The following is a 17,083-nucleotide window of genomic DNA, read 5'->3' as shown; positions in this document are numbered from 1 at the left end:
TCTCAAATTTATGCTTGTAGAGTTGTTTGTAGTATTCCCTTATTATCCTTTTGATGTGCACAGGGTCTGTATGATATTACCTGTTTTGTCACTGATATTGGTAACTCCTAATTTCTCTTTTTTTCTTTGTCAGTCTTGCTAGAGTTTGATCAATTTATTGATCTTTCAAAGAATCTGTTGTTTCATTGATTTTTCTTATTGTTTTTCTGTTTTCAATTTCATTGAATTATGCTTTTATTTTTATCATTTCTTTTCTTCTGCTTGCTTTGGGTTTGCTCTTTTTCTAGGTTCTTGAGGTACAAGCCTTAGATTATTGATCTTATTCAGATTATTGATTTCCTTTTTTTAAAGTTTAATGTTTATTTATTTTTGATAGAGTGTGTGAGCAGGGTAGGGGCAGAGAGAGAGAGGGAGATGGAGTATCTGAAGTGGGATCTGCGCTAACAGCAGAGAGCCCAATTCAGGGCTCAAACTTACCAACTGTGAGATCATGACCTGAGCCGAAGTCAGAGGTTTAACTGACTGAGCCACCCGGGTGCCCCGATACTTTTCCTTCTTTTAAATGTATGCATTTAATGCTATAAATTTCCCTCTAAGTACTGCTTTACCCGTGTTCCATAAGCTTAAATATATTGCATTTTAACTTTTATTCAATTCAATGTATCTTTTATTCTCATGCAACTTACTCTTTGACCCATGGATTATTTTTAAATGATTGCTTATTTTCTAAGTATTTGGAGATTTTCCTGTCATCTTTCTGTTACTGATTTCTAGTTTAATTTTATTGTGGTCAGAGAACATATTTTGTATGATTTTAATTCTTTTAAATTTATTGAGATTTGTTTTATGGCCCCAGATATATCAATCTTGATATATGTTCCTTGGGCACTTGAAGAGAATGTGTTTTATGATGTTGTTAGGTGGAGTGTTTTATAAATATGAATTAGACCCTATTGGTTGATGGTATTGCTAAGTTCTGTATCCTTGCTGATTTCCTATTTAATCGTTCTGTTACTTTTTGATAGAGTTATGTTGAAGTCTCCAATTGTGGATTTTATCAGTTTTTGCTTTGCATATTTTGCAGCTTGGACAGTTGTTTTGTGCATAATTGCTTATGATTGTTATGTCTTCTTGGTAGGTTGACCCTTTTATCATTATAAAATGTCCCAGCTTGTCTCTGATAATTTTCTCTACTCTATAGTTTATTTTATCTGATCATAGTATACTCACTCATGTTTCCCTTTGATTAGTGATTGAATAATATATTTTTCCATCCTTTTACTTTTAACCTGCCTACATATGAACTGAACTGAGTTTTTTTAGATATCATATCTTTGGTTCACTTAAAAAAATCCACTCTACCAATTTTTGCCTTTAATTGGTGATTTTAGACCATTTACATTTAATATAGTTATAGCTATGTATATTAATCTACTTGGGTTGCCATAACAAAATACCCTAGACTGGGTGGTTTAAACAACAGAAACTTATTTTCTTATATTTCTGGAAGCTGGAAGTCTGAGATTGGAGTACGAGCATGATTGGTGAGAGATCTGTCTCTAGCTTGCAGATGGCTGCCTTCTGGTTGTATCTCATATGGAGGATGGAGGGTAGGAGACAGAATAAGAACAAGCTGCCTGGTGTTTCTTCTTATAAGGACACTAATCCTATCAGATCAGGGCCCTATCCTTACAACCTCCTATATCTTTAATTACTTCCATAAAGGCCCTATCTCCAAATACATTAGAGGTCAGGGCTTTAATATATGAATTTAGGGACACAATTCAATTCATAGTATTATGCTAGAGCTTAATTCTGCCATTTAAGTTTTTGCTTTCTATTTGTTCTCTCTGTTTCTCATTTTTCTGTTTACTTTTTCTGCTTTTCTGTGGCTTACTTGAATAGTTTTTATAATTCCATTTTTATTTATTTATAGTGGTTTTGGGGGACACCTGGATGGCTCAGTCGGTTGAGCATCTGACTTCAGCTCAGGACATGATCTCATGGTTCATGGGTTCAAGCTCTGTGTTGGGCTGTGTGCTGACAGCTCAGAGCCTAGAGCCTGCTTTGGATTCTGTGTCTCCCTCTCTCTCTGTCCCTCCCCCTGCTTGTTCTCTCTCTCTCTCTCTCTCTCTCTCTCTCAAAAATAAACATTAAAAAATTTATCCATAGTGGTTTGGAGTGTATCTCTTTGTATAGCCTTTTTCAGTGACTGTTGTAGGTATTACATTATACATACATAACTGTCATGGTCTACTGGTGTCATCATTTACCAGTTTGAGTGGGGTATAGAAACCTTATCCCTCTTTATGTCCCTTTCCCCTCCCTTATATGTAATATAATTGCCTTAAATATTTCCTCTACACCCATTTACAACCACATTAGTGTTATAATTTTTGCTTCAACCACCTAGTGTAAATTAGAAAATGCAAGAGAAAAAGAATTTATTGTAGTTACTCATATTTTTTGCTGATCTTGTTCTTCTTTCTCAATGTTTCAAGGTTCCTCTTTTATAATTTCCATTCTGTTTAGAGAACTTCTTTTAGTTATTATCATTATTGCTGGGCAGGTGTGAGAGTTCTCCCACATCCCATTCCACTAGCATCTTGGGGAGAAGCCCTCATTACTGGTCTGACGAAATGAAATTCTTGGTGTCCTAATTGGTCTTTTTGGACACCAGTGCAGGGTGATAGTGCAGTGTCATGTTACATTCTTAGGAGGGGAGAAGTCTAGGTGTCCTATTCTATCTTTCTGGTGTGAGTAGGAATGGGGCCACAGTTATTTCTATGGTGTTTGCAAATCAGAGCCGGTATTTTCTAAAAGTTTTTGGTCTTGACAGGCTGCCCCTGTCCTGATCTTTTGGCTAGTGATATCAGATTTTTGGCTAGCGATAATCAGACTGTTGACTAGTGATATCAGCCTTTGGGCTAGTGACATCAGCCTTTTGGGGCTTGTTTGTTTGTGTTAGTTGGCGTTTGTAAGTTGTCAGTTTCTTCAGCTCCAAGTTTGGTATGTATCAGGCGAAAAGAAAGCCCAGGGAACCCACCATTGTGTTGTTCCTCAGGTCCTGGTGTCCCACATGGTCTGCCTTCTTATCTCTACCTTTCAGAGTCTTTTTATGTTTGCTTTATGTATAACGTCCAGGGTTTTTAGTTGTACTTAGTGGGAGGAATAGGGAGAAGTAGACGTACCCCATCTTCCCAGAAGTCCTTGCTGTAAGTTTTTACATGCAACCTTTGCTAAATTAAATAGGTTTCCTTTTATTCCTAGTTTTGTAAGAGTTTATTTTATAAAAAAATCACAAATGGACATTGAAACTAAAAAAATCATTTCCATCATTGATTTATTTCATTATATATATTTTCCCTCTAAATATCCTAATATAGGGGATTATGTTGAGAGATTTTTTTAATGCAAAAACATCTTTGTACTCCTATGATAAACTTTTTTTGATTATCCTATAGTTACATATTTACTGTTTGTTTTATTTAGTTAATATTTTACTTAGGTGTTGTGTTTGCTTTTATAAGCATGGACATAGAACTTGCTTTTCTTATATTTCCTTATTTATTTTTATAGTAAAAAGTCTTTAATACAATGAATTGGGCAGCTCTTCTGGAACAGTGCACATATGTATCTTTTCAAGGGCCAGATTTTATTTTCCTTAATTTGCCTTTAGTTTTCTGTTTGTTGATCTTTATTCTCATCTTTATTATTTTCTTCCTCTTTTTGGGGGGTTTATTCTGTTCTGCTTTACTTAATTTTTTTTAAATTTATTTATTTTTATTTATTTTTTTTAACGTTTATTTATTTTTGAGACAGAGAGAGACAGAGAATGAACGGGGGAGGGTCAGAGAGAGGGAGACACAGAATCTGAAACAGGCTCCAGGTTCTGAGCTGTCAGCGCAGAGCCCCACGCGGGGCTCGAACTCATGGACCGCGAGATCATGACCTGAGTCGAAGTCAGCCGCTTAACCGACTGAGCCACCCAGGCGCCCCATTTACTTAATTTTTGAGTTGAATGCTTAGTTCATTTTATTTATGTATTTATTTTTGGTTTTCTAATAAGTATATTTATAGGTAAAAAATGTTCCTTTAATCATATCTAACGAGTTTTGATAGGTAGTGTTTTAATTTCTAGTCAGTTCTAATTATTCTTTACATTCTTTATAATTTGGATTTTAAGTCAAATGTTATTTATGAAAATGTAAACTTTTTTATTCTGCAATAATTTCAAATTTACAGAAAAATTATGAGCAGTAAAAAAAGTTCTCATGACACTGTCTAGATTAATCACTTTTAACATTTTGCTATATTTGCTTTCTTTTTCTCTCTGTTTCTGTCTCTCTAACGTTTTTTTCTAATCATTTCAGACTAAGTTGCAGACATCATACCTCTTTCCTATTAAATATTTTGGTGCATTTTTAAGAACAAGGACATTCTTTTATATAAATACAGGAGAGTGATAATACTCAGCAGATTAAACTTTGATATAATACTATTATCTCACCCACAATATACAATCACATTTCACAATCTAATTTTCTCAATAAAGATCCTTATAGTCTCCCCACTCCCTTTATCCTTTGCCCTGTGATCCAGAATACTCATTTCAGTAAATTGTCTTGTTTATTTAGTCATTTGTAATCTGGAAGAGTTCTTTATTTTCCTATATGTTGAGGCTTGATTAATAAACAAGCTTAAATAATTTTATTTGTTCTGCTCTTTAATATCTTTGCTTATTTTTCTGTATACCAGTTTTTGATAAGGGTTTGTTAAAATCACCAACTGCGGTTAAAATCAACTTATACCTATAGTTCTTTCAGTTATCGCTTTATAAATTGTGAGGCTATGTTATTCATTTTATATATATTTGTGATTACTATTTCTTCTTGTCCTATTTTCTTTTTAATTATTAAAAATCTTTTTTTTTGTCCTTTAGCAAAGCACTTTTTTTTTAAACCTTAAAATCTATTTTGTTGTGTACTGAGATTGTTGCCCAACTTTTTTGGGGTCATATTTGCCACCTGGTAAATCTCTTTCTTCCTTTTAATTTCAGCCTTTGTGTATTTTCCTGCTTTGTTTGTGTTTATTGTAAATAACACATGGTTTCATCTTTTTATTTCCTTTATTATCCATGCTTCTGTCTTTTAATTGGTAACTGCTAATATATTGAGATTTATTTTTGCAACTCATTTCTTATTTTATGTTTAATGTACATTGTTTCCTTCTTTTTTTCACTTTCCATTTGATAGACTGATTTTTTTTTTCTGCTGGATTAAAGGTTATATTTACTGATTCTGTTCTTATGAGGGTTGGCTTTAATTAATTAATTAATTAACTAATTAATTAATTTATTTTTACATTTACTTATTTTTGAGATACAGAGACAGAGCACCAGTTGGGGAGGGGCAGAGAGAGAATGAGGCACAGAATCTGAAGCAGGCTACAGGCTCTGAGCTGTCAGCACAGAGCCTGACACAGGGCTCGAACTCACAAACAGTGAGATCATGACCTGAGCCAAAGTCAGACACCCAACCTGCTGAGTCACCCAGGTGCCCCAGGGTTGGCTTGATTTTAGAACATACACTCATGTTTACTTACCTTTGCGAATTTATTAAATATCTTAATATTTATATCTTGACCCCAAATTCTTTAGCAGACTGGATGTCCTTCCGATTTTTTAAAATGCATTTATTTACATTTTTTTCATCCAACTTTATGGAGGTACGGTTGACAAATAAAGATCACATATATTTAAGTTACACAGTGTAACTTTTGAAGTTTTTATTTATTTATTTTGACAGAGAGACAGACAGAGAGAGAGAGAGAGAGAGAGAGAGAGAGAGAGTGGGGGAGGAGCAGATAGGGAGAGAGAGAATCTCAAGCAGGCTCTGTGCTGTCAGCACAAAGCCCTGATGCAGGGCTCGATCCCATGAACCATGAGATCATGACCTGAGCCAAAATCTAGAGTTGGATGCTTAACTGATGGAGCCACCTAGACGCCCCACACAGTGTAACTTTTAAAAAGCTGCAATGATTTGGGGCGCCTGGGTGGCGCAGTCAGTTAAGCGTCCGACTTCAGCCAGGTCACGATCTCGCGGTCCGTGAGTTCGAGCCCCGCGTCAGGCTCTGGGCTGATGGCTCAGAGCCTGGAGCCTGTTTCCGATTCTGTGTCTCCCTCTCTCTCTGCCCCTCCCCCGTTCATGCTCTGTCTCTCTCTGTTCCAAAAATAAATAAACGTTGAAAAAAAAAATTAAAAAAAAAAAAGCTGCAATGATTTAATATATGTATACATTGTAAAATAATTATTACAATCAAGTTGGTTAACACATCCATTACCTGTCCTTGATGTTTTCCTTCTCTCACCCAAATGCCAATCCCCTCACCAAGTGAAGATTTTAAAATCTGGACACACACACATACACACACCCTTTTTCTTAGTATGGTCATGGAACTGTTGTCAAATCACCTCTATTCCCATATTCTTTGTTGCAACCTCCTTAATTTGAGTCTCTTCTTATTTGAGTACTTCTTCCAAGAGTGTTTTTAATTTAGGTCTTTGGGTTCTAAGGCTTTGTATGCATAAAACTATATTTATTATGCCACCTTATTTGAATAGCAATTTAGATGTATATAAAGTTCTAAGTTAAAGCTTATATTTCTTCACTAAAATATTGTCTTCATGCATCTATTGATGCTATTGAAAAGCGTGATGTCAATCTGATTCTTATTCTGTTGTAGGTGATCTGTCCTTTCTTTCTGTGAACTTTTAGCAGATTTCTCTGTCCCATTATAGTGATCCTAGGCGTGGAATTTTTCTTATTGCTCCTATTTGGTATACTTTGAGCCCTTTGTTCCAAGGCCTTTCATCTTTCTGTAATATTGTTAAATTCATTAGTCACTATTTCCTCAAATATTTATTCTTCTCTTTTGCTTTCTCACTGCAAGACCTTTTATTAACCAGATGTCAAGACTTTTATTTCTATCCCCCATTTTGCTGGACTCTCTTTTATGTTTTCAAGGCCTTTATTCTTTCCTGCCCTGTTCAGGGAGCCTTTTCCGTCTTGGCTTCCACCTCACCATTTCTGCTTCAGCTCTATCCGTCTGCTACTTGTTTCACCCAGAGTATTTGCAACATAAACTGTTATCATTTAAACCTCTAATATTATCTCTTTATTTTTATGAATTACCAGTTTCGCTTTAGATTGTTGATATCTTCGGGGTGCCTGGGTGGCTCAGTCAGTTGAGCGTCCAGCTTCGGCTCAGGTCATTATCTCACAGTTTGTGGGTTCGAGCCCCGCGTTGGTCTCTGTGCTGACAGTTTAGAGCCTGGAGCCTGCTTCAAATTCTGTGTCTCCCTCTCTCTCTGCTCCTCCCCCGCTCATGTTCTCTCTCTCTCTCTCTCTCCTTCAAAAATAAATAAAAACATTAAAAAAAATTTTAGATTGCTGGTATTTTTTACTATATTGTTAAGTGTATTTACCATCTTATTTTAAGTTCTTGTTTCATCTCTTTCTGAATTCTGCAGTAGATAGTATATGGTGTTTGATTTGTTATCTCTGTTTTGCAGCGGTTTTAGTCCTTAGCTGTCTAATTCTGTGGGTCTGTGAGCTCATGTCTCTACAGAGGTAACAGCTGGTTTGGAGGGGTGATATGCAGTGGGAAAAGGGTGAAGGTCTCTGTCCTTCCAGGTCCAGCCCTGGGGGAGAACTCAGAAGCACTGTGGATCTCTCTAGTTGCAGCTACTCTGTCAGTCAAGTCTAAGGAATAGCACAACTGGGAGTAGGCAGGCTCTCTGACAGCTGGGGTAGTGGTGGCAGGTAATGGAGAAGTGAAGACCCCAGCCTATCACCTAGCTTCTTCAGTTACTTGACTTAGCAAGGAACAAGTGCTGCTCTGATTTCTGTTTATGTGTGAAGGGGAGGCAGTGATGTTCCAAGGTGTATGTGAAGGAGATAAGAGTCTAATTTGAAAGGTCTTCCTGCAGCGTGTCTTCCTACTGCTGCTTCCATCCCTGGGTATAGCCCTCCCCACTCTGTACACACACAGGTGAGTCTCCATTATTTTCATACAGGGGCATCTTACTCTGCTCCAGGATTTCTCATGTTCACATCTGTTGGGAAGACAGGAGAGCCAGAAGATGGTCTACCTAATGGATAAGAGATCAGTCCGGCCACATGGATCGGGCCAGGAGGAGATGAGGCTCATTACTGAGCAATGGTTTATCAAGTAAATATTATGAAACGCCTGGGTGGCACATGAAGGAGCAGCGATTGGTGCTGGAGTACCAAGACCACAGTCTCTACCCAGTTCTAAGGGATCTGGACCATCTCACAGCTAGCAATGTGATCATCTCTGAGGGAAGAACATAGACTGTTTCACACTTCTGATCACAGTTGGCAATAAGAGCTGGCGAGGGTAACAGACTGGTAAATGAGTTCTTAGATTTGTTTTTTGATCAGTTCTCATGGCTGGTGACAAGGTAGAATAATCTTGTCTAGGACATTTACCTCAAAGTTGTGTTTCAGATAACCAGCTTAGAGTCTTCCGGGGTGCTTGATGAAAATGCACATTTCTGGACCCCCCTGACCTGCTGATTCAGAATCCCTGGGGTGAAACTGAGAATTTGCATCTAGGCTACGTCCTAGAAATTCCTATGTACACTGAGGTTTAAGAAGCATGAGTAAGCTGGTTAGGTTAATTATGAGTTATTCTTATCAGTGAAAAATCACACCAAATATGAATTAACTGGGGCAACTGGACATTCTTTGGTTTGAGGCTGCTGGCATGGCTTTATCTAATCCTTCCCATTGCCCTACTTATAATATTACTTCTACAATTACTATTGAAGTTTTTCATTAAGTCTTCTTCCTGCTGGTCCAAAGGAAAACATTTTTGTTTCACTTTCAGTTTTAATTTTTAATTAACATTTTCTAAGCTGTCCTTAGCTTTAATGAAAATGCTTCCAAAGTGTGTTCAAAGAGTGGCCCCCAGGTTGATGGTTTGAAGAACAGAATTGTATGTCAGTGGTGGTCAATAAATATTAGCATTTACACGTACAATGTGCCTTGGAAAAGGTAAGAGAAGTAAGATACCATCACTCCCTGGAAGAACATACACTTCAATTATGTAGACAAGATAAAACACACATTTGAGCTATGGTGCTCAATTTTTTTTTTTAAAAAAAAAGCACAAAGCACTTGCTATGGTCTAAATGTTTGTGTCTTCCCAAATTCACATGTTGAAATCTTCTTGCTTAATGTGATTGTATTAAGCTGGGGTGGGGGTGGGGCTTTAGGAGGTAGTTAGGTCCTGAGGATGCAGCCTTCCTGAATGGGATTAGTGTTCTTATAAAAGAAACCTTCCCAGAACTCTCTTGACCCTTCCTCCATTTCTGGGCACAGTGAGAAGGCACTGGCTATGAATCAGGAAGAGGGCTTTCACCAGAATGAAACCACGTTGGTACCCTGATCTTGAACTTCTCAGTCTCCAGAACTATGAGAAATAAACTTGTTTATAGGCTGCCCAGCCTCTGGTATTTTGTTATAGCAGCCCAAATGGATAAGACAGCTCTCTCAATAAAAAATATTTGAGAACCTATGTGCATATGTTTATTTATAAATTATCATAAATTATTCACATGTACTAATAATATGACTTGATTATATGTACCATAACATAGACAAATAGAAAGTTTAAAGGTTGCCAAATGTATGTAAATAGAAATCCTAGTATTTCCTTCCCATAATCCTAAGGATCTTGTGTACATTCACTGTAGGGTACACACTCTATTTTGGAAACCAGTGTTTTAGAGAACAATTTGTGCCTGTATACCATCAAGCACTAGGTTTTATATTATAGACAAAAAGTCCTTTAGAGTAGAAAGAAGAGCAAACCTAGATTACCAGAACTGGTGAATAAGTTGAATAAAATTCACAAAACAAAATATATTCAATAAATGGATGAAATAATAGGAAAAATTTGCTTTGGGTACGTGCTATTAAAACATGGAGAACATAAAACAAAAATGAATATATGGAGGGGAAAGAAACACAAGGCAGAAATTAAAACACTACCTCTTCTGGTAAAATGTTTTCCTGCCCACAGGTGGGTCTTTGCTGACATCTATGGGCTGTAATTTGCCACTGGTTTTATTTAAGGATTTTACTATGCAAGTTTTAAAATTTAGATCTTTATACGTTCATTTCATTTCTCTTTGTCAGTAACTCGATATTGAAAAAATTTCTCTTTACCTATTAATGGATTAGCTGTGTTCCTGAAAGTCTTGAATCACTTAAATAATATGTATTCAACCATAAGCTTTGTGGGAGACTGCATCTGTCTTGTTCACTCTTGTATCTCTGGCACTTAACATCAGATTCATGGTGGTTATTCAAAAATGTCTTTTTTAAAATAAAGATTTAAAAATGCTTTTCATTTATTTTGAAGCAGGGGGCGGGTAGGGAGAAGGAGAGAGCGAATACCAAGTGGGCTCCACACTCTCAGCACAGAGCCAGACATGGGGCTTGATCTCATGAACTGTGAAATCATGACCTGAGCCAAAATCAAGAGTCGGATGCTTAACCGACTGAGCCACTCAGGTGCCCCTGACTCTCTTACATTCTTACCTCTCCCTCAACCCCTTCATTTTATTAATACTTAGTGTAAATTCTACCTCCCAGACAACCTTAAGTATATTTTCTCATCTTCATTACTTTTTTTAATGCCTTCATTTAGAACTTAGGTAATTTTGTTTTATAATAAATGTCAAATCTCTAACACAGTATACAAAACATTCCTTCATCTTGCCCACCTCTCCTGTGTCTGCCTGTTTAGCCTTTTTCTCCAGTCAGTTAATCTGATTATAGATATAGATCTTTATGAAAACATGCTGATTCATGACTCCCTGCCTTTACTTTCTTGTGGTTTCCTTTGCCTGGAATGTCCCCCTTCTACTGCTTACTTGGAAAATTCCAAGGTACACCTATCAAAATTCCATTCAGATGTCTCTTTCTCCAGGAAACTTTTCTTGACCTGCCTTATACCAGTAAGAGTTAATCGCTTTATTTTTCTGGGTTACTTTGTATTTTTTCCTATTGCTATACTTATCCTGCTGTAATGTGTTGACTTTCTGTAGAATTCTTGTTACAGAATTATCTATTGGTTTGATGATATTTACCTATATTGAACAATCCCACAAGAAACAGGCTTGTGAAACCCCCTATTGGGCTTCCTAAAACAGTATCATTCAGAGGATCACTTTTTAAAATTGGAACTTTTAAAGTAGGAACTTGAGAAATAGATTTCTGGTCTCTATCAGTTAGTCTTTGGGTTTTATATGATAGCCACTATTAACACTGTTTTGAGTTGGTTGCTAGAAAATTTTGAGCCAAAATTGCTGCCCACCCCTGAGTTTTGCCATCTAAATTAGCTTCATTTTAGACTCTTGTGAGGTGTCTTGCTTCATGCGAACTGATGTCTGGCAAAGAACATTTTCCCATAATGATAGAGAACTGGGAAGCAGTATGGGAACCACTAATGTGCAGAAATCACAGTCCACCTGTTACTTTCTGGAGGATACATAGGTGGGTGATGCTTGGTGCTTGAGAGGCTTGGGGAAGCCATATGATTGCATTTTCTCTTCTAATATATGCATTATTTTCCCCTTGGAAAGGGGTTGTTGGATAACTGTCAACTTTCTTAAGAACCTAATTATTTCTTCCACTATTTGATAGGAGATTTTTCCCCTTCCTGTGTAAAAACATGGGTTAATTGTGAAGTGGAAAGTGAGGTATCCAACAGGATCTAGAACCTCAAATCCCAGCTGTTTTGGTGGAGAAGCTGCACATTTCTTTTTCTTTTTCCTTTGTTTAAAATTAGATCTGATTAAAAAAATTTTTTTAAATGTTTATTTTTGAGAGACAGAGAGAGACAGAGTGTGAGTGGGGGAGGGGCAGAGAGAGAAAGAGAGACAGAATCTGAAGAGGTTCCAGGCTCTGAGCTGTCAGCACAGAGCCCCACACGGGGCTTGAACTCACATGCCGCGAGATCATGACCTGAGCCGAAGTCGGACACTTAACTGATTGAGCCACCCAGGCGCCCCTATCTGATTTTTTAATACAACCAAATGAGAATAGGAAAAGCACCATAGGATTAATCAGGATTAATGTCTATGGTCTGGTAAAGAATGAAACATAAACACGGAAACATTTAAGGCTGCTGGGAAAAAAAAAGGAAGGAACACTTTATTTCTGGGTTGGTTTACTATATTTCCATTGGGTCTGCAATTCATGAAGGTGCAGCACGGATTATTTTTGTATAACCCAGGTAATATAATGCAATTCTTTTGACTTTCCTCAAATCCTCTCCTTAATATTTATGATTTTCTGCATTTGAGGCCCCACACTGAGTTATAAAATTGGGATGTAACTGTTAATATTACTTTGATGTGTTTTTTGACATGCATTCTATTATCCACATGATATTGCTCATTTCTTGCTCCTTCAGCTTTGTGTATGCGTGAAGCACGCTATGGTGGGATTGCCTGTTGAATGCCAGCACGTTCATTTCTATCTCACACTCATAAAACACATCCTCCAAAGTCTTTCCTCTGCTGCCATCACCCACAGCCTCAAACAAAGGCTGATCCGCTATAGTGGTCCGCTACTCGTCTCACCTGATGGAAGTCTTCTGCTTGAGCCCACAGGCACCACCCCTCAAGACAGAGCTTGCCATAGGTTGGGTAAAGGGTCTCCTGGTCGCCTTTGCTTGGTTCAGTGCCAAAGGAGTTAAAAGTGATGATAGAAGCACCTCTGGCAGCCTCAAACTCAAGAATGGGACATGTAATTTCTACTGTGACCTCACCATGATTCTTACAGAATTTATAGGATGCCTCAGGGTGAGACTTACACGGTTTAATGTGCAGTAATTCAACACTCAGTTCAACTAAGTTATTTTCAGACATACAATCTTGAAAGAATGGAGCTAATGGTGTTTCAACCAGAGCAGCATTAAAGAGATCGGTGTCGGGGCGCCTGGGTGGCTCAGTTGGTTGAGCATCTGACTTCAGCTCAGGTCATGATCTCGCAGTTTGTGGGTTCGAGCCCCTTGTTAGGCTCTGTGCTGACAATTCAGAGCCTGGAGCCTGCGTCCGAGTCTGTGTCTCCATCTCTCTCTGCCTCTCCCCTGCTCATTCTCTGCCTCTCTCTCTGTCAAACATAAACTTAAAAAAAAAAAAAAAAAAAAAAAAGAGATCGGTGTCTCTGAAATGTTGACCACTTCCATTTCTGTGAAACAGCCCAATAGGTGGCACTTCACCAGAATTTATTTCATAGGTCTTTCTTTCTTCTTTCTTTCTTTCTTTCTTTCTTTCTTTCTTTCTTTCTTTCTTTCTTTCTTTCTTTTTTGCAATGCACCGTTCATCAGTAGAATCATGTTGTTTTTCATATAACTGCATGTCATATATGTGGAAAAAATGTGCTCAGGAGTTCCAGGGAATGATTGCAGAAATATTCAAATTCTCTGCATTCATCTCAGTGTCAATTCTGGAAACAGAAACAGTAAGAGGATTTGTTAGATTAGCCAAGAAGTTGCCATAATCAGTGGCCTGGAGACGAATTTTCACATCTTCCAGGGTCTCACACTGGACCAGGTTGATGTAGCCCTGCTGGGTCAGGAGGCTGACTTTGCACCCTCACACCAGGCCTTCCAGGTAGCCAGGGTCCATGTTAAAGTATGGCTTGGCACCCTCAAGCATGGGGAAGAAGATCACAGGCAATCTGGGCTGAAACAGCCCTGGTTCTTGGTCAGCTCCTGGAGATTTGTCCTAGACTGGAAAAAAAAAATGCTAGTAGTTATGAGGAGTTATCAGGAAGAAATCTATCAGCTGATAGGGTTTTCATAGCTGGTTTCCTCTGGTTTCAGTGCCTTTCAACACAGCACGCTCAGCCTTATTTATTTATTTTTTTTCAGCCTTATATTTTACAGCAACAGTGAATCAGCTAGATAATCTGAGTAAACCCAGGAAACAAACCAAGACTGGGAGAAGGAGAGTAGGCTGCACATTTCTTGATTTAAAAACAGGGCCCTGGAAAGTAGACCAGGTATACAATTTCAATTGCTGAAAACACAGTTGAATTTGTATGTCTTTGGAGTAGGGAATTTAAAGGCCTGGAGTCTGCTGCTTGTTTCTTGAGAATTGGTGTGGCTACACTGTGGATATCAAGGAAAGGAGCCTCCTTTGGAAGGTGCCCTTAACTTAGGATGAGGTCCTCATCTGGAGGATATTAAAAAATAAAAGCCATTGTCTATCATGGTCAATGGAGCTCCTGTTTTTATTGATTGCAAGAGATTATTATTGGGGCACCTGGGTTGGCTCAGAGGGTTAAGCATTCAACTTCGGCTCAGGTCATGATCTCATGGTTTGTGAGATCAAGCTCTATGTCCGGCTCTGTGCTGACATGACAGCTCAGAGCCTGGAGCCTGCTTCGGATTCTGTGTCTCCCTCTCTCTCTGCCCCTCCCCCTGCTCTCATTCTGTCTGTCTCTCTCTCAGAAATGAACATTAAGAAAAAAAAAAAAAGAGATTATTATTAACTCACATGAATCCAAGACTGGAGTCTCAAATACATAGGGGGAGAAAGTAATTAACCAAGATTCCTAGTGCTTTAAATGTTCATAACATTTAAGAAAAATTCCATGCTGGGATAAGGTCAAAGTACAGGATCTATGAACCTGAGTTCCACTGTCACCCTGTTTTCAAGAGACTGCGGAGAAAAAATCCAATCTGTAAGTTACACAATTAGGTTAAGTACGTTAAAGAAATTAGCCTTCAGAAATCTTTTAATGAGTTTTTACTTGGCAAAGTTGCCTTCCAAATTAAAAAAGTAGGGGTATTTGGCTGGCTCAGTCGGTTAAGCGTCTGTTAACCTCTTGTTAGCCTCTAGTCAGTTAAACTCTTGGTTTCAGCTCAGGTCATGATACCACAGTTAGTATGTTCGAGCCCCGCATTCGGCTCTGTACTGACAGCACAGAGCTTGCTTGGGATTCTCTGTCTCCTTCTCTTTCCGTCCCTCCCCTGCTCTCTCTCTCTCTCAAAATAAACAAACTTAAAAAAAGTATATACTTATTATAAAACTTTAGTTCAAAAGTAAATATTATACTTCAGTAAGTGTAAGATAGAAAAGTACAAATCACATAAAAATAACTAAGTTATAATGAATGTTTAAGCAGTGGTCTTGTTTTTTTTTTTTTTAATATAAATAATTTTTGTTCCTAAAAAGGTTTTGTATGAAAAATGGGAAATATAATTCGGGTTTAATATCTTCAGTGTCTTTAGTAAGTTATAAAATACAAATCAGATATGCAACTTGACCATAGACCAATGATTAGTGATCATAAAAAGACACTAAAAATCTTTCTGCACTAAAAATTTAACCTAGTACTTATAGGATTATGCAGTAAATTAAAAAGAATTTAATTTTAACCTAAGTTTATTTAATATTCTTGAGCTGGGTAAGTAAGTTAAATAAGCTGAATTGTTTTGTGCATTTTGAGTTTAAATTAAGTAGAATCTGTAGTTTTACATTAGGTTTCACTCTTTGTATTGTACATTCTATGGGTTTTGACAAATGTATAATTATATGTATCCACCATTTCAATATCATTCAGAATAGCTTCACTGCCCTAAAAATACCCTGAGCTCCATCAATTCATCTTTCCTGTGAACTCCTGGTGATCACTGATCTTTTTACTGTCTCCATAGTTTTGCCTTTTTCAGAATGTCATATAGTCGGGATCACAGTATGTAGCCTTTACAGATGACTTCTTTCATTTAGCAATATGCACCTAAGGTTCCCCATGTGTTTTTGTGGCTTGATAGCTCATTTACAAAAATCGCTTAATAATATTCCATTGTATGAATGTATCAATTTGTTTATCCATTTACCCATTGTAAGGTATCTTGTTACTTACAAGTTTTGGCAGCCCTCATCTTTTATTTTTTAGTTTTTAAAAATGTTTTTTATTATTTATTTTTGAGAGAGAGAGAGAGAGAGACAGAGAGAGAGAGAGAGAGAGAGAACATGTGTGTGCATGAGTGGAGAGGGGCAGAGAGAGATGGAGACAGAAGCTGAAGCAGGCTTCAGGCTCTGAGCTGTCAGCACAGAGCCTGACGTGGGGCTCAAACTTACCAGCCATGAGATCATGACCTGAGCCGAAGTCGGACACTTAACCAACTGAGCCACCCAGGCGCCCCCTATTTTAATTTTTTTGAGGAACCTCCATACTGTTTTCCAGAGTGGCTGCAACAGCTTGCATTGCCACCAACAATGCAAAAGGGACCGTCTTTCTCCGCATCCTTGTCAACATCTGTTGTTGCCTGAGTTGTTAATGTGAGCCATTCTGACAGGTGTGAGGTGGTATCTCATTGTGGTTTTGATTTGTATTTCCCTGATGATGAGCGATATTGAGCACTTTTTTATGTGTCAGTTGGCCATCTGGATGTACTCAGCCAGATTTTTAACATTAATGGTATTTATATTTTTCTTTAATATTAACTTAATGTAAATTTTTGAAATCTCTAATTGACTTTGGGACCTTGATCTGGTATCTCCTGCCTAAATGGTTGCTGCATTTGAGTGTGTGCTTCACTTCTTGGATGTCTGCTAACATTTTTCATGATTCTCATGACTGGGTAGACAATTACAAAAAGAGTAAAGAGAGGAACTTACATTTCTAACAGCTGTTGTGTGTCACTTTCTGCTGAAGACATTGTAAAAGATTTAAATCTAGTTAATATCCAACTAATATTTTTCTATGGGAACTCAAAGGTACACTAAGAATGTTCATTGTACTGTTAGAACAATTCATGAAGGGCTTCAAGTTTCTAAATGCTGAGGTTGTTTTCACATTCCACTTATATGAAGGGAGGAGTCACTGTGCTATGTGAGACAATGTGTGCTGGGCAGTTGAAGGTGAAAATCTTCCTAAATGTTCAAGATATGGAATTGATCTGACTTCAGGGAATGGATCTTCCTCCCTTTCTTTCTTTCTTTCTTTCTTTCTTTCTTTCTTTCTTTCTT

General features: G+C 37.6%; 1 pseudogene; it reads right to left on the bottom strand.

Annotated features, from left to right (window-relative positions):
* Positions 1-12,413: 12,413 nt before the first annotated feature.
* LOC123608216 lies at positions 12,414-14,393 on the bottom strand (annotated as a pseudogene).
* Positions 14,394-17,083: the final 2,690 nt, after the last annotated feature.

This window comes from Leopardus geoffroyi, chromosome B2, assembly GCF_018350155.1.
Source record: "Leopardus geoffroyi isolate Oge1 chromosome B2, O.geoffroyi_Oge1_pat1.0, whole genome shotgun sequence".
Taxonomy (NCBI): Eukaryota; Metazoa; Chordata; class Mammalia; order Carnivora; family Felidae; genus Leopardus; species Leopardus geoffroyi.
The sequence above is the reverse complement of the archived record's forward strand: the minus strand, read 5'-3'. Positions and strand labels throughout refer to the sequence as shown.